The sequence below is a fragment of the Stomoxys calcitrans genome, chromosome 3, assembly GCF_963082655.1.
Source record: "Stomoxys calcitrans chromosome 3, idStoCalc2.1, whole genome shotgun sequence".
Classification (NCBI taxonomy): Eukaryota; Metazoa; Arthropoda; class Insecta; order Diptera; family Muscidae; genus Stomoxys; species Stomoxys calcitrans.
This window is the reverse complement of record NC_081554.1, coordinates 41,398,483-41,422,332: the sequence shown is the minus strand read 5'-3', so window position 1 is coordinate 41,422,332 and position 23,850 is coordinate 41,398,483. Positions and strand designations below refer to the sequence as shown.

General features: G+C 34.9%; 3 protein-coding genes across 21 annotated transcripts in view; 1 reads left to right on the top strand and 2 right to left on the bottom strand.

Annotated features, from left to right (window-relative positions):
* Positions 1–23,850, bottom strand: part of LOC131996267 (uncharacterized) — a 38,846-nt gene that overhangs the window by 4,302 nt on the left and 10,694 nt on the right. The gene's annotated exons all lie outside the window — the stretch shown is intronic.
* LOC106083696 (homeobox protein 2) overlaps positions 1–23,850 on the bottom strand; it is a 42,607-nt gene that overhangs the window by 9,080 nt on the left and 9,677 nt on the right. The gene's annotated exons all lie outside the window — the stretch shown is intronic.
* The window catches only part of LOC106083694 (multidrug resistance-associated protein 1), a 105,306-nt gene continuing 91,883 nt past the window's right edge, over positions 10,428–23,850 (top strand). For all 17 annotated transcript variants that reach the window (XM_013246866.2, XM_013246870.2, XM_059365796.1 and 14 more), the window contains exon 1: positions 10,428–10,525. The gene's annotated coding sequence lies outside the window, so the exon portion shown is untranslated. The remainder of the gene's footprint in view (positions 10,526–23,850) is intronic.

Below are 23,850 nucleotides of genomic sequence, written 5' to 3'. Positions count from 1 at the left end.
TATTACTACAAACTATTATTTGCACAATTAGCCGATTACTGGTTTAGTTGTATGTCTATAGTGCCAGGGGGGGGTTTAATGTCCCACCCTTATTTCAACTTTTGCAACTTCAGTGGCTGTTAAAAGACTATTGCAAGTACTTTTGTATGCAGACGATGTCAATACTATTCTGTCGTATAATCTCGAGACGTATCAAAGTTAACTGCAATCTGATCTTAACGGTTCTTTGACTGGTGCAAAAATAATCTACTGGAACTATACATTAAAAAAATGTAAGCATATGCACAGATAAAAATAATTTTGAAAGACAACAACTTTGGACGAAAAAACGACTACGAAAGTTGTTAATTTTTCTGCAACAATTTCTTTTAAATCTCAACAACCCAAAGTACAAATATGTTTTTGAAAGGCACTCTTTGCAAGCCAACATATAACAACAACAATACATCCATAAGCAAGACAAAAAACCATCCACCAGCCAATACATGTGCTTTGCTTCGGGTGGTGGTGTTTTTATTTTCTTTGTTCGGCTCGCGCTGCTTTGTCTCGTTCGTTTTAATGCAGCCTATCGAGTTTTTCTTGTCACTCTCTTACCCTTAAAAAATTTTCATAATAAGCAAGTATACAATCAAGTTATTATTTTAATGGAATCTGAATCTGTCTCATCTTTGAACAATCTTGGGATCCTTTTGGATCACCGACTAGACTTTCGTGTAATTACTAACAAGGCATATAAAAGCCTAGGCTTTATAAAACGCTGCAGTAAAGAATTCTCAGATCCAGTAGTTATTAAGCCAGGCCGACAGGGGATAACTATAAGCCCCACACAAGCTGGAACTTTGAGCTCCGACTTGTGTGGTATCCATCATTATCAAGGGAAGCTTAGCTGAAAGGTACCGGGAGCGTCCACAGGTTGCGGATGGTGGAAAGCTCTGTTTTTATGCGGAGTAGCTGCAAATCCGGCCGCAGGCAATCAGCGATTTTCGAGAGGAGAGTCTCAGTGAGGAGTCAGGTGGCACTGGATATTTATCAAATACTGAGTGCCAATGATACTCGAGATGACAAGGCGAGTTATTGGCGCCTTCAAATAACCAATGGCCAACATCAGCGTCTGTTCTCAGGTAAGGGGCGGCTGGGTGCGAGCGTCAGATTTTGGAGCAAGCGGCTAGCCACAACGAGGGATACACGTGCAATCCCACAAAAACCATGCGGTTGGGGCGCTGGGTCAGTAACCCGCCCCCGGAAAACTATGAAAACTACTGTGAGAAACAAAGGAAACAAAGGAAAAAATGAACCCCCCAATGTTGACAACCCACGCAAACAAAAACAAAAAGGACTTTGATTTGCGGATCTGCACCTGGAATGTCCGAACTCTTTATAGAGAAGGTGTAGTATACGCGCTGGCGGATGTATTGGAGGAGTACAAGGCAGATATTACCGCCTTACAGGAAACGCGATGGACTGGGAATGGCGTCACTACAACATCAAACGGTGACGAACTATACTATAGCTGCCATAACACGAGGTATGAATTTGGCTGTGGATTTGTGGTTAGTCGGAGACTGAAACACCTTGTCTGCAGTTTAATCCGGTGGATGAGAGGCTAGCCACAATCCGCATAAAAGCAAAATTCTTCAACATCAGCCTTATTTGTACGCATGCCCCGACGGAAGACAAAGACGAGCAGACCAAGGATATTTCCTATGTGCGACTAGAGGGAGAATATGACCGCTGCCCCGCCTATTATATTAAAATCCTGCTAAGAGATTTTAATGCGAAGATAGGGAAGGAAGAGATTTTTGGTCCAACAGTCGGAAAGTCACATTGCTGTCACCCGATCAAAACACGAGGAATTAAATTGATCACGTTATGATAGATGGAAGGCATTCATCCAGCTTGTTAGATGTACGATCGATCCGTGGAGCGAATATAGATTCGGATCATTATCATGTTGCAGCAAAGGTTCGCACCTGTTTGAACATGGCGAGGAAAGTACGATCAGACACTGAACGGAAGCTGGACATTGAAAAGCTGCAAACACAACAGATGGCAGTGGCATACTCCACTCGACTGACCCAACTGCTTGATGAAAGCACTCCTTGTTCCGATGATATAATGGCGCAGTGGCAAACTATTGCCCACTCCATGGAAAATGCCACGAAATCCGTATTTGGATAACGGAAGCCTCCTCCAAGAAACCCATGGTACGACCAAGGGTGTCGATATGCTACTGAAGCCAAGAGTGCGGCATAAAGAGCAACCCTGCAATCAGTGGCACCGCGCCAGATAGAGGAGAAGTATCGGGAGAAAGGGGGGAAGGGCAGAAACGTATGTTCCGCAGAAAGAAAAAGGAAATGGAAAGACGTGAGTGTGAGCGAATTGAGATGTACAGGAGTCAGAATGAAGTCTGGAAATTCTACCAAAGAATTAAACATCAAACCGATGGCCTTGGTGCAGGCACATCCTCCTGCAGTGACAAAGAAGGAAATCTGGTAATTGACACAAATAACATGCTGAGGATATGGAAATAACGTTTTACCCAACTGCTAGTGTCTGACGTTGGCGGCGAAGAGGATACCGCAGAACCAATCAATGATGATGGTATAGAATGTTTACCTCCTAGTCGGAATGAGGTCCTAGTAGCAGTGAACTGACTAAAGAACAATAAGGCAGCAGGAGTCGACGGATTACCCGCTGAACTATTTAAGACTGGAGGCGACACCCTGATAAGGCGTACACATCAGCTTGTGTGCGCAATCTGGCTAGAAGAACGGATACCCGATTATTGGAACCTCAGCATAATATGTCCCGTACACAAGAAAGGAGACCAGACGGAATGTGCCAACTACAGAGAAATAAGTCTCCTTCCCATGGCATACAAGAAACTCTCGAACGTACTGTGTGGAAGATTAAAACCTAAAGTCAATGAGATAATTGGGCCCTATCAATGCGGCTTTAGGTAAATCAACCCTGGACCAGATATTCACAATGCGCAAAATCCTGGAAAAGACCGGAGAAGGACAAATCAACACCTACCATCGGTTTGTTGACTACAAAGCCGCTTTTGATACTCCTTTACGTTCAAAGGTATTTCAAGCCATGTCTGAGTTTGGTATCCCAGCAAAATTAATAAGACTCTGCAGGATGACACTTGCTGATATGCGGATATGTGAATAGATATGGCACACTACTCACAAGAGAGCACATGTTACTTGACTATGCCGACGAAATCGACACCATTGGTCGATCACTGGAAGTAGTAACTGCTGCCTTTTAAAGAATCGAAAGAGAGTCAGTAAAAATGGGTCTGGCAGTAAATGGAGATAAGACGAAATGGATGGTTTCAACTCCCAAAAAGCCTTGTACAACGGAGCAGATAAAGAAAATGGAGAAAGTTGGGAATCATAACTTTGAGATAGTCAGTAACTTTATCTACCTCAGCACCGCCGTAACCGAAACGAATGACACCAGTTTTGAGATAAAGCGAAGAATAATACTGCCAAACAGATGCTACTTTGGACTAAGTAAGCAGTTTAGAAACAAGGCCATCCTCGACAGACGAAGATTACACTATACAAGACACTGATACTACTCGTGTTGTTATACGGTGCTGAGGCATGGGTACTTGTGAAAGCAGATCAGGCTGTGCTTGGAGTAGTTGAGAGAAAGATTCTTCGTAAAATATATGGACCCGTTTGCGTTAATGGAGAATAAAGGCGACATATGAACCACGAGCTGTACAACCAAATTTTTTTTGACGATAGCATAGTTAGACGCATTAAAATACAACGGCTGCGTTGGCTAGGCCATGTTGTCAGGATGGATGAAGAAGTTCCTGCAAATAAGTCTTTTGAAGGGGAACGCAAACCGGCAAGACCAAAAGAAAGATCAAGTGATGGGAGAACCCTCGAAGCTTGGTGTCAGAGATTTTAGAATGAGCGCAGAAGATCGAGGCGCTTGGTATAAATGTTTTATCAAAGCCAATTACTGTAAGTAAATAAGGTTGCAAGGGCCGTGTATTTATAGGTGTCATTTCGATATCCCCGATGATGTCCTTCAATGGAAGATCGAAATGTATTTATTTTTTATATTTTTTTATTTATTTAATAGATACTAATGGTGATTTCGATTGCGCAAAAAGTGTAGCATTTCTTCGACATGTTGCACTGAAATTGAAATTTTGTGTTCGTTTGTCCGGAAGAAAGTAACCTCACCACCGGTGTAGTGTTCGTTTGTAATGGCGTTGCCTACAGAGAGTGGAAAATTGTTCTATTTTTTACGGTGGTGAATGACGCAGTTAAAATCAGCGGCTGTCATTGAAGCAAATTTTGTTCGAACAGAAGAAGACAAAATTAATTAATAGTTTTCTTTGGATAGAATATTTGATGCTTTACCGAGAACATCGAAGGCCCTGTACTTACAACAAAAAAAACAACATTCTTGGAAGCTTTCCACAATTAGCAACTTGGTTTATTAATCGATCAATAGTAAAAGTGAAGCTTAAATTTGTTGCCGTACATATCGAGAAAAGTTTAATGAAAATTATCAGTTCATTTTGTAATCACTTTTGTGAGCAAAATACAGTAAGAAAAAAAATTAATTTTACTTTTAATTAAGTTATAATTCACAAATTTTTTGCTTCAAAGAGATTTAATATTTTATAAATGCATAATAAAAAAAAAAAATAAATGTTATTAATACATACTTGCAATGTCTGAAAACAAACAAAACTAAAAAAAATATAAAACTTTTTTTCGAGTGTAGCATAACTAAAATACATTGTGATTGATAAACCATTGACAAAAAAAAAATTTGCAGAAAGCAATTGCACGCGATATAATGATGACGTGCCAAAAATCGACAATAAATCTTATCTAAACCAAGAACAAAGAGAGTCTACCTTATAAATAAAAGATAGGCGCTCTGTTCTGGAAACTAATTTCCGTAACCGCTAGTCTCTTTTTCTTTTCATTTGTTCTCTTACAAAATACATATACTCTGCACATATACGAGTATGTACAACATTTGTTGCCTTAAGGTATTTGCAGTAACACAAATTCTGACTATATAACAATGACTTAACAACTTTATAAAGAAGAAAAAAAAAAAAAAACATGGACACGATGTATTCAAGCAAAGATAAGCGTAAATGAAGATTCTTTCCACAAAACACACATTTGGTCGACAATGTGATCACACTACAAACACGTCATAGAGCAAATGAAAAACCTTGCAAAAACAAAACTATTTTGATTTTCTTGAAAGAGACAAAAAAAGGTGTTGAATAGCAGTTAGTTACTGTTTCTCCCTTGCTCTTTTAACTAAAGTTTAAGAGTGTGGAGGTATTAAGATGTCATGACTCTATTAAAACTCAAACACATTTACCGGCATTTTTATCTCATATTCTTATAGACATTGGGAAAGGGGTATTGCGGGAACACAAACCAATATAATAAAGTTGTTAACAAATATTTGTTTGGCTTTTCGTTACTAAATAAATAAATACTCGTATACTTTTATAACGTTAAAATTGGGAGAATATATGGAGAACAATAACAAGCTGGTAACTGAATAGGCAATCACAATCCATGTTTTTAGCTCATGCGTTTTTTTTGATGTTTGCAAAATTGTAAAAAGTGTGTGTGAAGCTGTAAGAAAATTTTTGCTCGTTCCCAAGATATTAATGTCACAAACTAACACTTATTTATGTACCCTAAATATAATTATGTACATGTTCACACCTTTTTTTCAGATGTGTAAATTATACATTTGTTGAATTAAGTTCGGTCGGGCCAAACTTTGGATAACCACCTTTCGTCATATTCTGGTAAAAATTGCATCATTTATGAATTCATAGCAGCTATATAGAAATATGGTCTTATTTGAACCAAACTCGACACGGATGTCGAGGGGTCTAATACTGTTCACTGTTCAAGACGACAAAACAGAATATAGGTCTTCATGGCAGTTATCTATTTATCTATATCTAAATATAGTTAGATATCCACCATGTTAGGTAAAGATATGGAAGGGTCTTATACAACTCATTCTCCATTGTACCAATTTCGGCGAAATCGGTCAACAAATGTAACTTTTTTGGGTTCTAGAACTTAGATTGATATATATGGCAGGTACATGGTGGGACAAAATAAAGTGCGGTTTTAAATATTTTTAATTGCTTGATTGAAACATATATTTGTTGTTTTCAAATGTTTATAAATTATAGTTTTATTTTTAATTCGGTTGATATTTTATCTAATAATGAGCTTAGCATTGAATTCTTACTTTATATTTTATATTAATAATACAAACTATATGGCACATAAGTAATTTCAAGTGACAAAATAATGTAACACTTCTCTAATATATTATATAAAAAATTAAATAACATTAAAATTTAGTACGAAATTGCTCCTCTTTTGTTATTTATGACTTCTCTCAATCTTTTCGGCATAATTAAAGCAAATTAAAGCATTTTTTCCCAAAATGTTTGAAGATTTGATCTGAATTCCATCGGGATTTTGTCATCTAGGATAACCCAAAGATGCTCTATGAGATTTCGATCAGGGCTTTAAGCAGGCCACTCTAATTTGTCAACGTTATTTTCTTCAAAATACCTTACTCTTGTGCTTGGGGTCTTTTTCTTGTTGAAAGATGAGCTCTCCCAAGACCATTTCCTCCGCACTGCTATAAAGATTTTCTTTCAAAATATTTACATAGCGCTCTCCAGTCATTTTAGAGTCAATTTATACAAGCCTACCAACTCCTGAAGAGGAAAAACATCCTCACACCATGAGGCTTCTTCCACCAAGTTTTACAGTATGTATAAGGTTTATCGATTTTAGCCTTCGTGTTGGTTCACACCACACTCTTTGCGATTTTTGCAATTTTTTAGTTCATATTTTGACTCGTCCATCCACATAACCTAATTCCAAAATGATTCAGGCATATTTGTATATTTTTTGCAAAAGCCAATCGTTATTTTCTATTGGCTGCTCGTAGGAGAGGTTTTTTCTTAGCGAAGGCATTTTTTAAACGCCTTTTATTAAGCCTTCTCTGGACAGTTCGAGTCTAAATATTTAATTCTAGCTTCTCTTGCATATAGGTCTGGTTATGCTCTCGTAAACAAACCGTAAATGTGGGAAAACGTGTCAGATGTTTTGTTTTGCTTTATGAAAACCCGAGCAAACAATTACCGAACGTCTGTCGATCGTAATCAGAAGGTAGAATTCAGTAAAAACTAATTTTTACGTTCCGTTTTCGTGTCAGCTGATAAAATTTGAAGTTTGAAGAAATTTGAAAACCAAAAATGTATGTTTAGAAAACTGTAATTCACCTATTCTTTGATTTCTCTGTGGAATTTATTACTAAAAGTAAATAAATTTATTACTTAAATGAAAAGTAAACGAAAAAATGAGATATAAGTGATAACAAGAAATCACAAGAAAAGAGTAGGGGGTAAGCGCTGTCGTATCCGTTTAAGCACTATGTCGTGAAACTGGGGATTCCACACACTCTGCCACGCACCTTTAAAAAAATTGATTTATTTGAAATGTCAAATGCTACGTTTTGTATTAAGCTAATTGCCTTTTTACACTTACGATACATTTGTTCTACATTTACACTTCATTTACGAGAGCATAACCAGGCTTTATCTCTGGCTGTCGTAAAAGAATTTCTCTTTACTAGAATTGCATATGACCATCCTCAAGCTTCGTCGTCTTACGTTTTCTGCCAATTTTTTTCAAACTTTTATTTGATTTCCTTATTTTATACAAAGCACAAATTTTTCTGATCTCAGATTCTGATATTTTATCTTTGGATCAACATCTTGTACCAACATATCTTTATTATGTCGCGAAAACTTTTTTTAACTACAATACATGGCAAAGTACCTCACAAATGCTGCCAGCATTAGGAGGGGAAACCCACCGCATACAATTTTATCTGATGGCCTCGCCAGATTCGATTCGAATCCAGGCGTTCAGCTTCATAGGTGGACTCTGCGCTACGGTGGCCTCCTCATCTTTCTTACTTACATGCTTTTTAGCTGTCAGCGTGCTATTCTTAAATTGAAAGCGTTTTCTATAGCAGCAAAACTATAGCAGATAGTGCTTGTGAGCAATTTTTTCTATGAATATATATTTGGCAACCCTGACAAATCTTATGAGAAAACTTTTATATTTCAACTTGTCGAGGGTGTCGCGAGAGATCATTTAAACCCAATAATTACTAATTGGTCTCTTTAAGTTGAATCAAATGAGTTTCAAACACCGACAATTATTTTAAGAGAACTTCCGAATAGTTGGCAGCATTTAATTAGTTAGACATGCTTCAAGTGAGTTTAAAACGCATAGATTATTAAGAGAGTTAAATAAAATATATTTATTTGTAGGTATATGTTGTTCTTGTCATAGTTATAAAATAAACAAGAGAAACTAAACACCCTATCTTTGTCCACAAATCACCATAGAAAATTGATAACAAATAAACAAAGTTACCATGATATGCACAATACAATATTATTCATATGTGGTTTTGATTGAAATGTATTGAACTACATATGGACATGTATGTTTTAAGAATCGCGAAAAATATGAGTAGTGTTTTGTCTAGATTGGAATCGAGCCTTTAATTACTCATGAATATTTAAAATTATTTGGTTGCGGTTAGACCCAGAACAATTAAAAATTATCCGAATTGGATTCAATTTTGCTTGTGGGCTTCTGTTCAACACTCATGCCAAGTATGGTCTTAATAGTTAGTTTAGAGAAATCAAAAGCAGAACTTGAAAGATCTCGGTAGTCTATGAAAGAAATTTTAATAAATAAGTAAAAGCGTGTTAAGTTCGACCGGGTCGAATCTTTTATACCCTCCACAATGCATCGCATTTGTCAAGTTCTTTAAATGACTTTTTCGAATAGAAAAACAACAGTCATAGAAAAAACCAAATCCAAAATTTCAGGCAAATCGAGTAATAATTGCGTCCTCCAGACTCTCAAAAAGTCAAACTGGGAGATCGGTTTATATGGCAGCTATATCAGTTTATATACCGATTTAGACCATACTTAGAAAAGTTGTTGGAAGTCATACCAAAACGACATATGCAAAATTTCAACCATAATGGATAAGAATTTCGCGCTCTAGAAGCTCAAGAAATCTATTCGGGAGATCGGTTTATATGGCGGCTATATCAGGATATATACTGATTTAGACCATACCAAACATAGTTGTTGGAAGTCAAAATACAACACTTTATGCAAAATTTCGGCTAAATCGGATAAGAATCGCGTCCTCTAGAGGCTCAAGAAGTCTATTCTGGAAATCGGTTTATATGGCAGCTATATCAGGTTATGAACCGATTTAGAGTATACCCGACACAGTTGTCAGATGTGATACCAAAACACAACGTGCAAAATTTCAGCCAAATCGGATAGGAATTGCGCCCTCTAGAAGCTCAAGAAGTTAAGACCCAAGATCGATTTATATTGCAGCTATATCAAAACATGGACCGATTTGGCCCATTTACAAAACCCAACCGACCTAGACTAATAAGAAGTATTTGTGCAAAATTTCAAGCGGGAAGTCTTACTCCTTCGAAAGTTAGCGCGCTTTTCACAGACGGGCGGATATGGCTAGATCGACTTAAAATGTCATGACGATCAAGAATATATTGGGTTGCCTAAAAAGTAATTGCGGATTTTTTAAAAGAAATTAAATGCATTTTTAATAAAACTTTGAATGAACTTTAATCAAATATACTTTTTTGACACTTTTTTTTCTAAAGCAAGCTAAAAGTAACAGTTGATAACTGACAGAAGAAAAAATGCAATTACATAGTCACAAGCTGTGAAAAAATTTGTCAACGCCGACTATATGAAAAATCCGCAATTACTTTTTGGGCAACCCAATATATACTTTATGGGGTCCTAGACGGTTATTTCGAGGTGTTACAAACGGAATGACGAAATTAGTATACCCCCCATTATATGGTGGAGGGTATAAAAATATACAAAATGGTGTAAAGTTTTTTACTAAATGAAATAATGAGGATTCTTATTTCCCTATACCGGTAAAATTCACAAATCAGCATCATACTCCAGCTGCCACCAATATTATTTAATATCCATGTACCGAACAGATGCACTTCTTAAAACCATCAGCGATCAGATATTTCACAACGTTGTGAAGTTTAATATGTTAATTAAGAGAGTTTAACATTTACTCTTAGAAATTTTGCTCTCTCACCGCTAAAAAGAGCAACAATCAAAGCGAAAAATAATTAAAAAAAGTATAAAACCATGTTTCTTTTTGTTGTATTGTATTGGTTGGTGAGCATATGTGGTGTTGTTAGTTAACGATTTTAATAAAAATTTAAAACAAAACCCTTAGACAGAATTCAGTATAGTTCAGTTAGTGCGAGAGCTCCGAGCGCGACGGTTATACAACTCGAATACGAATTCAAGCGTGAGTGTGCGTAGAGTGAGTGTAGCGTAGCGTTCATTATACAATTGGAAAAAAGGAGGTAATTAAGAAACAAAAACAAAAAACAACCGGTGAAAAAAAACCTTTTTAAGAGTTGAAATAAAAAACAAGAATATCTGAGATTTGCTGCAATAAATTGAGATGTTAAATTTTCAGCGAAACAGCATTTCAAAAATAAACAAAAAAAAAACACAAACCCTAGTGAAAGTTTTGAAACAAAACCATAAATAAATATTTAAATTTAACTAGTTGTGGTAAGCTATTAAAAAAATATTTTAAACAAAAAAGAAAAGAACATAATTAAAAACTGTTCTGGTTTTTCATATAGTATAGATTTTACAGTGGAATTTTGTTGTTTTTTTTACATTTTAATTTGAAGAACCTTGAATCAAATCAACAAATTGCTTATTTAATTGTTGCAATTATTGTTTTTTACTTGATTATCATGGAAACAAAGAAAAACTGATTTTTTTACATTCTAGTGTAAATAGGAAAAATGTAATTTATAATAAAAAAAAGAGGGGAACTTATCGATTCATGCTGACATTAAAGCTTAAAAATCCCCTCACCCTGACTCAATTTATGGATTTTCATAAACTTCTATTTATGGTGTATCTTCAGAATAAGTTGTGTGTTGTTTAGTCAGTAGTCGTCAGTCGCCGCCGACTCATTCACTCATTCAGTGCGCTCGAACTAGTCGTATGACGTCACGTGCCGAATGATTGGGCATTTTTATAAATTTTAACTGATAAAAACCCATATATGTGAGTGAGTTAACTCTCCTATAAATTTTGATGTTTTTAAATGGACTTTCTATCTCTACCAATTCTGCTGGCCAATTTTGCGTTTGGTATTTGGATTTCGTAATAAGTGAAATTCATATCATTAAGAAGCTGCGTTTGGTTATGGTGGCTTTTGTCAACTTATTTATCTAAAATGAATGCCAATGAACTTTGCCAAAAGAACTAACGTGAGAAATAAACGTGGTTTAAAACGGCACATGTCGAAGAATGAAAATTGAAAGTTGTGCAAAGTTTACTGAACTCCTTTAAAAAGATATTTTATAGTGTATGGCAAAGATACAATTAACGACAAATGGTTAGTGTCCAGGTTTGAGTCCCTCCAAAAGCTTTAGAAAGTGATATAACGTTCGTTAAATTTGTCTGAGTCTGATTTCAGATTGCCACCACAACCTTATCCATCCGAATGGTAAATGAGTAGTAACAAGTAAAAGCGCGTTATACCCTTCTTTATAGATCGCTTGTGACAAATTCTTTGAATATCTTTTTCAACTATAAAAGAGCTATATGTAGTTATAGACCGATATGGACGGTACCCATCATGGTTATCATAGAAAAATACCACCTCAAAAATTTCAGGCAAATCGTGTAATAAATACATCCACAGAGGTTCAGGGGGGAAATTGGGGGATCGGTTAAAATGGCAGTTATATCAAAATATGGAGCGATTTGGCTCATTTACAATCCCAACCAAATAGGAAGTATTTGTAGACAATTTAAAGCGCCTAGCTTTTAGAGCTGGCAAAATATCGATGGCACTCTCGATATTTAATTTTTGACTGAATATAGTTGATATTTTTCTAATCGCAAAAGTAAAATTTTTTGCAAAGCTAAACAAATAAAAGCAAAAACAAGTAAAAAGGCGTTAAGTTCGGCCGCGCCGAACTTTGGATACCCACCACCTCGGGTATATATGCAAACCACCTTTCGTCATAATCCGGTGAAAAATGCATAATTTATGAACCCATAGCAGCTTTATCGAAATATGGTCCGATTAGGACCAAATTCGACACGGATATTGAGTGGTCTAATAAGTACAAGTCATTGTTCAATTTTGCGGAACAAAATTTTGGCCTTTTTGGTAGCCATTTACAAATATAGAACGATCTTAAACGACACGGATGTCGAAAAGCCTAACATAAGTCACTGTGTCAAATTTCAGCGAAATCGGATTATAAATGTGGCTTTTATGGAGCCAAGACTTAAAATTGAAATCGGTCTATTTGTCGGTCTATTTATTTATATGGCAGCTATAGCCAAATCTAGACCGATCTGGGCCAAATTGCAGAAAGTTGTCGAAGAGGCTAACACAACTTACTGTGCCAAATTTCGGCGAAATCGGAATGCGCCTTTTATGATCCTAAAACCTTAAATCGAGAGATCGGTCTATATCGTAGCTATATCCAAATCTGAACCGATCTGTGCTATATTGCAGAAAGATGTCGAGGGGTTTAACACAACTTACTGTGTCAAATTTCGGCGAAATCTGACAATAAATGCGCATTTTATGGGCCCAACACCTTAAATCGAGTGATCGGTCTATATGGCAGCTATAGCCAAATCTAGACCAATCTGGGCCACATGGCAGAGTTGTCGAAGAGCCTAACGCAACTCACTATCCCAAATTTCGGTGAAATCGGACAATAAATGCGCCTTTTATGGGCCTAAAACCTTAAATCGAGAGATCGGTCTATATGGTAGCTATATCCAAATCTGAACCGATCTGTGCCATATTGCAGATAGATGTCAAAGGGTTTAACACAACTCACTGTCCCAAATTTCGGCGACATTGGACAATAAATGCGCCTTTTATGGGCCTAAAACCTTAAATCGAGAGATCGGTCTATATGGTAGCTATATCTAAATCTGAACCGATCTAGGCCAAATTGAAGAAGGATGTCGGCTGGCCTAACACAACTCACTGCCCCAAATTTCAGCAAAATCGTATAGTAAATGTGGCTTTTATGGGCCTAGGATCCTCAATCGGCAGATCGGTCTATATGGGGTCTATATCAAGATATAGTCCGATATAGCCCATCTTCGAACTTATGGACAAAAAAAGAATCTGTGCAAAATTTCAGCTCAATCTCTCAATTTTTAAAGACTGTAGCGTGATTTTAACAGACACACGGACGGACATGGCTAGATCGTCTTAGATTTTTACGCTGATCAAGAATATATATACTTTATAGGATCGGAAATGGATATTTCGATGTGTTGCAAGTGGAATGACAAAATGAATTCACTCCCATCCTTCGGTGGTGGGTATAATAAGTAATCCGATACTAAATGTACCCTTTAAGATACATTGCGTCCATAGAGGGCGCAACTTTCATCCGATTAAGCTAACATTTTGTACAATGATTTCTCTCATGACTTTCAACTGACTTTATTAACCTTGGTTTATTTGGTCTGTGCATTGATATTGCTTCTATATAAATCGATCTTCTGATTTTTACTTCTCATTTTCGTTTGAAATATAGGTGATGGGAAATTAACGATAGTATCGATACCACGATATTTGTTATAACATCAAATGTTGCGATTATCGATAGTTTGCCAGCTCTACTGGCTTGACTCCTTCATTTGTCATGTCATTTATTCATTATTTAGAGCATTTATATTGAAGTAATTTTAGAGCATTTATATTGAAGTAATTATTTTTTTAAATTAAAACAAACAAAAAAAAATAACAAAAATTTTTTTTATTTCCCAAGCCACTATGTTTTTCCAACAAACAATTATTTTATTAATTTCAAGTTTTTTACCTGTTAGAGCAAGGATCATGAAATTTCACAATTTTCGTTTGTTTCTCTTTCGAGACGAGCTCAATGATTGGAGATTTTCTTTGCAAACGGAAAAGGAAAGACAAATATCGCAACACACGCCAACCACTATGGGACGCGTCCAGGCATTGGTTAGAAGACTTTTCAACCATATTTGGTGTGATGGCTTCAAGGGCCGTATCTTGATATGTTGCATTTGTGTCGTATTTATTGCGAAAAGGACTATATGATACAAATACCCCATTAATCATGCTCGACAACCCTGTCTGTTAGCTGTACTTTTCCTAATGCGTGTATTCGTGTAATGACAGATTTTTTGTTTGCAACAATTACACTAGTTCCTTGGTAGCACTATTATGACTTTGACAAAAAATCGCAACTGCTGTCAAAAGCAGTACGTTTATCGCCATAATTTTTTTTATATATAAATACCATCAATGCAGCTAGGCACTGAAATGGTTTCTAGAAATCTCACTCCTAAGAATTTTGAGAACATTTTTGTTTCATTTTTTGAACTACAAACATAGCCGTCTTTTGCCGCAGAAAAAAAAAATACCAAAAAAAATTTCAATTAAAAAATTATGTGAAAATATAATCGTTTTCAATTAAAAAAATTAATTGATGTAATCATTTTTTTAATTGAATATGGTTATTTGTAATTTTCAATTAAAATATTAATTGATTCAATCATTGTTTTAATCGAATCTTAACAAATTTTCATATATGGTGCTTAAGAAAATTTCACTAAAGGCTATTTTGTCCTCCACAATATAAAGGGAAGGGAATTTCATAGACCGATACGTCCAACTTATCGACAAATCTATAGCAATGCCATGGCAGCTGTTTCTACGTATATTAACCCGATAGAGTCCTTTACCGTGTGGGCCAAGCTATCCCTTGCAACCTTTTATCTATCTGCAAGTTTCTCGATAAGACAATGCCTTGACGTAGCGGTAATTATGATTGGGCCATACATTCTGGATTAGTGTTGCCGTTTTTAGTAGGTTCCTTCTAACATTGGTAGGTTTTTATTCTCTTGGAAGGTTGGTAGGCTGACCTCAATTTTTGATATGGCTTTTATGGACGTCCTCATAGCGCTGCACGCAAAAAAATAATTTGTTTCACATAAAAGAAATTTTCCTCACGTAAACTTCTTTTCTGAAAATCGTTGGATTTTTTATTGGGGTTTTCGAACTTATAAAAACCCATTTTGGTGTGCTGAAAAAATCGCCGAGGATTTCACTTCTTGTCGATTCTTTGTATTCTTGGAGAATACATCCATGAATGTCGAGGGGCTAAATACTGTTACAAGGCATCTCACTGCTTCAAATTTCAGGAAAAAATGGCTGGTGCGAGTGTTAAGGAACCTCTTCTAAATTGCATAAATTCTGGGAAAATAAGCGGCTTTTGTATGCCTTCAATCGGAAAACAGGGAAAACAAATAAGGTCAGATCCGGTTCATACTAAGATGTTAAGGGATCCACTGTAATGTTGCACATGGTTAGTCGATGCACATTTCTGGGCTCAAACCCTTGAATGGGAATTTTATGAACTCAAGATTTCTTATATGGAGATCGGTATAAAGGATGCTATATCGAGATATAGGCCATCTTTGAACTTTAGGCTGTGATTTCAACAAACAGACGGGCGAATATGTCTAGATTGTCTATGAATATAACGATCTAGTATGTATATTGAATAGGATTGAAAAAATATCATTTGATGGGCTGCAAATGAAATGGTCAAATGACCAACCCTTCGGTGGTGGGCATAAAAACATAAACCGCATTTTAGCTTGTAGAATATTTGGTAGGTTTTGGTCGGGTTTGGTGGGGTTTTTCTTAAATTTTGGCAGGAAATCATTTTCTTTAGTGATAACACTGATCTAAATACGTTTACATCTTGGATGTTCTAGATAATAACCCTTCGGGTCCCTGACAATAACCCAAAAATTCGAAACTGCTATCTAAGTTTAAAGTCAACAGACTGGAACCCAACGAATAATGATATGCAACACAATTATCATCAAATAAACTCAACTATAAACACATACTTCCGGGTCCGTGAGCGACGCATAGAGCAGATTTCAAATGAAACCCCAAATTTACTTCTAATACGAGTAAAAATAATTTTCCTAGTTGCTGCTACTTTTTGGTAATCTTCAAATATTTATAAAATAAAATTATCTCAACATGTGGAAGAAGGTTATTCAAAACCATCTTATCATACACTTCGTCATTGTTGTTAAATTCTAACACCCTGAAGGTGGGAAACCTCTTCCAAAACAATAACAAAATAAAGTCTTGAACAAATAATAAAAAAGCGTTCTTTAAATAAATGCAAAAAGCGTGTGCGACAACTACAATAACTATCAATTATTGTGTTTTTTTTCTATTTTATTTTATACAAATGTGCCACAACACAACAAAGGGACTTTTCAGGGGCAAAATTATGATGGAAAAATAAATAATAAAGCTTTCATTAATCTTCGAGATGATTATGTTCTTTTTTATTCTTGTTTGTTTCACAAGCTTATGAAATGAAATAAAATAAAATAATAAATAGTGTAAAATGTTATCTTGATTAAAAAAAATAAACAGTTACTCCCACTTACACATATGTAGGAACGTATCCATATACACATGCAAATGATAAGAAAGTGGTGAAATTCTATATACAAAATATGTCAATTAATTCCATTAAGGTCATTCTAGTTGTTGAATATGACAATTAAAGTATACCATGTCAATAAAATTCCGACAAAATAACGAGTAGAGAAAATAAATTAGTGTAAAAAAAAATTGCTCGATAAATTGATCTGCATATATTTGTATGGCTTATTGTTGTAGAAATGAAATACCAAGAATTGGTATCCTCGACTGAGGTTTTGAGAGTATCTGGTAAATATGGCGACGGTGGGTTGCTAGCGGACTTTTTTACAGTCTTAGCATTTTGTGAACTCAACGTAATAGTGGATATAACAGTTGACAACTTTAAAATTAATATTTTAACGCATTCTTTATCAATATTTTTATAATGGTTAATTACACGAACGAACAATGTCTGCAAATCATCAAAATTTACTACCGAAATTCGCAGTCGGTGAACAATACGTCAAAAACGTCATAAACCTATCCAAAAAAAAAAAATAGTTTTTGAAAAATAATTACGAAATCGGAAAATGGATATGGGAGTGAAGGATTCCAAAGATTGCGAAATTAGTTCAAGAGTAGAAAAAAAAACGAAATGGTTCTCAAATTGTTTACCATCTGGTGAAATCATAGAAAATGAAGAATATATCTTATTTAGGAGTCGATAACAGATAGCAACCCAACTTAAGTTGTGTTGCCAACGGGCAAATTTGGAGGATACTAAAGATTGCGAAATTAGTTCAAGAATAGAAAAACGCAATGGTTAACAATTTGTTTACTATTTGCCGAAATTGTAGAAAATGAAGAATATATTTCATTAAGAAGTCAATTACAGATAGCAACCCAACTTAAGTTGTGTTGCCAACGGGCAAAATTGGAGGATTCCAAAGATTGCGAAATTAGTTCAAGAATAGAAAAAAGAAACGAAATGGTTATTAAATTGTTTACCATCTGGTAAAATTGTAGAAAATGAAGAAAATATTTCATTTAGTAGTCGATTATGGATAGCAACCCAACTTCAGTTGGGTTGCCAACGGGCACATTTTTTATAAAAATTTCCTTTTCTTTATGGAATTGCATACATTTTTACAATTTACTTAGTAGATAAATGTTTAAAACACTGATTTTGACTGCACTTGATAAAAATTACCAATGTTGCACTAATGGTATATGGTATTATTACTGGAGATCGCGATATTATTACTGGAGAACGTGATCAACTAGCCGAACTAATCAGAGACCCAAAAACAACGGCAAATGAACATGATGATGATGAGTTCATTGCATGTGAGTCCACTATAGCTTTGCATGGAGATATAGTGGAAGGTTCTACAGATGACAAATTTCATTCTAGAATAGGCAAAATACGCAAGTTGCCATCAAATTGTGTACAACGAGGCGAAATTATAGAAAAACAAGTAAAGTGGGTTAAGTTCGGACGTTGTTGAGAGTCACAACAGAACACTATATGCAAAATTTCAGCCAAATCGGATAAAAATCGCGGCTTGTAAGGGTTCAACAAGTCTAAATCAGTAGATCGGTTTATATGGGAGCTATATCATGCTCTTGGCCGATTTTAACCGTACTTATCACAGTTGTTGGAAGTCATAACAGAACACTATGTGAAAAATTTCAGCCTAATCGGACAAACATTGTGGCTCAAGAAGTCAAATCGTGAGATCGGTTAATATGTGAGCTATATCCAAATCTAAACCGATATGACCCATTTACAATCCCCAACGACCTACATCAATATAAAGTATATGTGCAAAATTTCAAGCGGCTAGCTCTACACGTTCGACCGATATCGTGATTTCGACAGACGGACGGACATTGCCAGTGCGAATCAGAATCTTGAGACAATCAAGAGTATATATACTTTATGGGGTCCTAGATCAACATTTCGGGGTGTTACAAACGGAATGACTAGATTAGTATACCCCCATCCTATGGTGGTGGGTATAATTAAGAAAATATTTTTTTAATTGAATCAGAATCTGTATCGGAGATGTAGGTGAGTAACTGGAAAGCGTTTAGGTATGCAATTAAGTAAAGCGATTAGGAAGATTTGGATAAATTTGAAATGTAATCCAATAATGATTTTATTATAGTACAACAAAGACTGGGTAAAACTTTGTATTATTTCGCCGATACATTTATAGGCGTATTAACAGCCTTTGAAAACGTGGCATCAAAAGTCGTACGCTATTTCAATGAAGAATCAGAAAATTAAATGAAGAAAATGTTGAAAACGATGAGCTCTTTAAGCAATGTGAATCAGAGATCGATTCTCCTGTAGATTTAGAAGTTCTTTTTGATTTAGAAAGATTTTGTTAGATATGGGAAGAAGCTCATCAATATATAATGACTTAGAGTAATTGGAATCAGAATCGCAATCCGATATTGATTTCCATAGTAATTCAGAGAAAGGTAATGATGCGGGCGGCACATTTAAAATATACTAAAATACTAAAAGAATAGATGATAATGGCACATACCAATCTGAATTTGAATTATAGGATTATTATGTACCCTGTAATTTAATAAGTTGCAGTTATATATTGCAAAAACCAGAGATGTCTGTCGGAAATTCCTACGTATATGACCTACATTTCCGACATATAAAACATACGCCAAAAACATCATAAATCTATCAAAAAAAATTAGTTTTTGACATAATTGGAAAATAATCTTATGGCAACACTTGTGCATAGGTTAGAACATGCTCCCATAACAGAAAAGTCAGACTTCCAATCCTGGCGAGAACAATAACAACCTTTTTTTACTGTTTTTCTCCCTCACTAATACATACTGGCAGCACTTGTGAATTTCTTAACGTGGTCAACCTGCTCCGAAAAACCAAATCGGGTGGTAATTGCGCCTTCTAGAGGGCCAAGAAATCAAATCTGACGATCGGTTTATACGGATGCTATATCAGGTTATGAACCGATTTCAACCATACTTAACACAGTTGTAGAAAGTCAAAACAAAACACTTCACGCAAAATTTCAGACAAACGGGAGATTTATATGGCGGCTATATCAAGTTATTAACCGATTTAGGCCCTATATATTCTTGAACGCCTTGACATTCTAAGTCGGATTCTTAAGCATATAAAGGTTCATTATTTATTTATTTTCAATGAATTTTGGAATAGAGAATTATGTTAACCTCCTATGCCATATTAAAATAAATTATCATTGATCCATTTTGTGGCATTACCTCTATTTTCAGTAATCCTCAGTTCCACTATTAAGCTCATTAAACTAAACTCCATTTTTTACATGACTTCAGTTCGTTTTTTTTTGTAACAAACGATGTATTTTGATAGAAATGAAGCATAATGAATGAATTTGGGAATGGAGAATTTTGTTAACCTTCGATGCCCATTTTGAAGTTAATGCTCATTGATCCATTTTGTGACATTACCACTGTTTTGACTAATCCTCAGTTTTTCACTATTAAGCTTATAAAACTAAACTCCATTTTTTACATGATTTCAGTTCGTTTTTTGTAACAAACCATGTGTTTTGATAGAATTGAAGCATAACAAACATGGAGGTCCATTTATTTTGGTAATTTTAAAGTCCATACACCATCTTGTTGTGGTTTATTTTCCATTAAGTGACGGAAATTTATATAAAATAATATTCTCGTAGCGACAGTCGATAAAATTGTATGTGAATTCTCTCACATTCCAATTTCACTGTTTGGTGTTTCGTAAATTCATTCGTTTCTTATCTTTGATAAATATCCTCAAGATAAAATATATTTTAATTATTTTTTTGAAACAGCTTGTTGATACCACAAACAGCTTCCATGTATTTTCGAATGACAACTAGACAAGTAGACAGCTTATTTACTATAGTAACAGAGGTTACGGTTACGACTCATGATGTCAAATAAATATAAAGGGGAACGAACACATATGAAGAGGTCAGTTTAAAGCGTAGGAATTGAATTTTTAAACGTTGTTAAAACATATGTTCGTCTATAATTTACATGTTATGACATATTATGACGTTGTTAAAGATAACGTGACTGCAAACAATCAAACATTTGGTAATTTATGAATGGATTAATTTATTACATTACAAAAAGTTCAATAGACTGAAGTAACAGAGTATAAAAGAATACAATTTTAACTTAACATTTTCTTAAATAAAAAGCAATACATATCTGAAATTTAACTACTGATATTTAAGTCGTAAAATGTTCACATCTTAATACTTGTTCTAGTATCTACTAAAAATCACTAAGGAAAGGCAAAAGTCGGGCGGTGCCGACTTTCCAATACTCTACACCTACCCTATAATTTAAAAAGGGGGGCTATATCTAATTCTGAACCAATTTTGATGGACCTCGGCGGATGTTTTCAAATAGGTTATTAAAATTACTGTATCAAATTTCGAGCAAAGCAAATATGTTCAAAATGTAATAACTACGGTCACAAATGACAAAAAATTACCAAAATGTGACGAACATATGAATGGGAGCTATATCTAAATCTGAACCGATTTCGATCAAATTTAATGGATATTGTGGAAGTTGTCGACGAAAGCGTTGTACAAAATTTTGGGATGATTGGTTTATAAATGCGTTTGTAGTGGGTGTAGGAGTGATAACCGGGTGATAGATATATGAGAGCTATATCTAAATCTGAACCGATTTCTGTAAAATTCAACAGTAATATGAGAGTCATAAGAAAATCCTTCCTGCCAAATTGCGAGAGAATCGGTTAACAAATGACCATTTTATTGCTGTATTACTGCAAATCGGATAAACATATATATGGGAGCTATATCCAAATCTTAATCGATTTCTATCAAATTCACCAATAGTATCAAAAGTTATAAGAAAATCTTACGGGCCAAATTTCGAGAGAATCGGTTAACAAATGACTATTTTATTGCTGTATTTCTGCGAATCGGAGAAATATATATATGAGAGCTATATCCAAATCTGATCCGATTTATTCCAATTTCAATAGGCTTCGTGTTTAGGCCGAAAACATTCCCATACCAGATTTTAAGACGATCGGATGAGAATTGCGACCTGTAGTTTGTACACAAATTAACATGGACAGACAGACGGACATAGCTAAATCGAATCAGAAGGTGATTCTGAGTCGATCGGTTTACTTATCAATGGATCTATCTCTCTACCTTTTGGGTGTTACAAACAAATGCACTAAGTTATAATACTCTGTACCACAGTAGTGGTTTAGGGTATAAAAAACACAACAAAGTAGTTAAGAGTATGGGGCCCAAGAAGTGAAATTGGAGTTTGGAGCCATTTGCATTCTCAGAGAATAAGAAGTATCTGTGCAAACTTTCAAGAGGATAACTTCATATATTCGTGATTTCGACAGACGGACATGGCCAAATCAACTTAGAATGACTAAGAAATGAAGAACATACATTTATATGCTTTATACGTTCTCAGTTCAATTGTGTTACCCTCTTTCTATGGTGATGGGTGTAAAAACCATTTCTACGCTATTTAAGCCATAGAGCTTTATTTTAAATTTGTCTCCACAAAACATATCTCTATATTAGTTTGTGTCATATGTGAATATGCTTGTCCACCACCAATTACAAATCGTTAAATAAAAGTTCATCGGTATATTAACAAACATTTGTTGATTTTATACAAATAAGACCGCCATCCGATTCTCTGTTGTGTTTTTTTAAGTGGCGAACAACAAGCGGACACAACGATCAATTTTTGTTGCGTCATCATGCATACATAGGTTTTTTCTTGTGGGTTACTTTACATGTTCATCTGTAAAAATATTAAGGTGGTAACAAAAGTTTTTCGAATGGAAATAAAAAATCCGAAAAATTTCTTATGAAAAATAAATGTTGAAGAAAATTTCTATGAACATCAAATTAAGGCGAAAATACTAAGAAAATAAAATGTTTACCAAATTCTTTGGAAAAATCGAATTTCGTTAAACTTTTTTTCTCAAAATTAAATTATCTTAAAAAATTAAATTAAAATTGTAGCAAACTATTTTTATTTACCCTAAATTTTCGACTAATATTCTATGAAAATAAATTTTGGACAAAATTTTCCTTTACATTAAAATTTAACGGAATGTTCCTTAAAAATTACATCAAATTTAAATTAATTACAGTCAAAAATCTATAAGTGAAAAGCAAAACATGCATCTATTTCGTTTCACTTATCCGTAATTTTCCGTTAAGCGTAGTTCGGATAAGTGAAACTCATTTGCAATGAAGCGAAAATTCACATCCAAAAACCGATTTTAGAAGTTAAGGCCATTAATTAGCGAGGTGACCTTGTATTGTTTTTGGAAATTTGATAATTTTTGAATTTCTTCTAAATTTGGGGTGCACAAATGTGTTTAGTTAAGTGGCATTTTCAGTAAACCGATATTTCATTGAAGCCAATATTTCACCTTAACCCAAATTGCATTGAATAACATTAACAAGTAAGAGCGTGCTAAGTCCGGCCGTGCCGAATCTTAGGAACCCACCACTAGGGATTCCACTAAAAATGTACTCTTATTAATTGGGTTTGTATTGAATTATTTTGGTCTCAAGAAGTCATATCGGGATATCGGTACTTAGGTGGGCCTATGTCACCATATGATAGGGTTTTGGGCCAAATTTCAGCCAAATCGGATGAAAATTTAGGCTTCTAAGGGCTCAAGAGGTAAAATCCGGTAATCGGTTTATATGGAGGCTACATCTGTTTATAGACCGATTTGGATCATGCTTGACATGGAAGTTGGAAGTTATAACACAAGTGATTGTTTCAAATTTCAGCCAAATCTAATGAAAATTTAGGCTTCTAAAGGCTCAACAGTCAAATCGTGTGAAAAAATTTTGAGAAGATCGATTGATAAATGCCTTAGCAAAGGCCGTAAAAGTGAAAATCTGGAGATGCATATGTATGGGAGCAATATCTATAACTGAACAAATTTTTATGAAATTTATCCTTCGTGCCAAATTTTGCGAAGAACGGTAAATAAATTACTAAATTATTGAGTATTATTCAAAATCAGACGAAAATATTTATGGGAGCTATGTCTAAATCTGAACCGATTTCTACTAAATTCAATGGCAATACCGGGAGTCAGAAAGGAATCCTTTGTGCCAA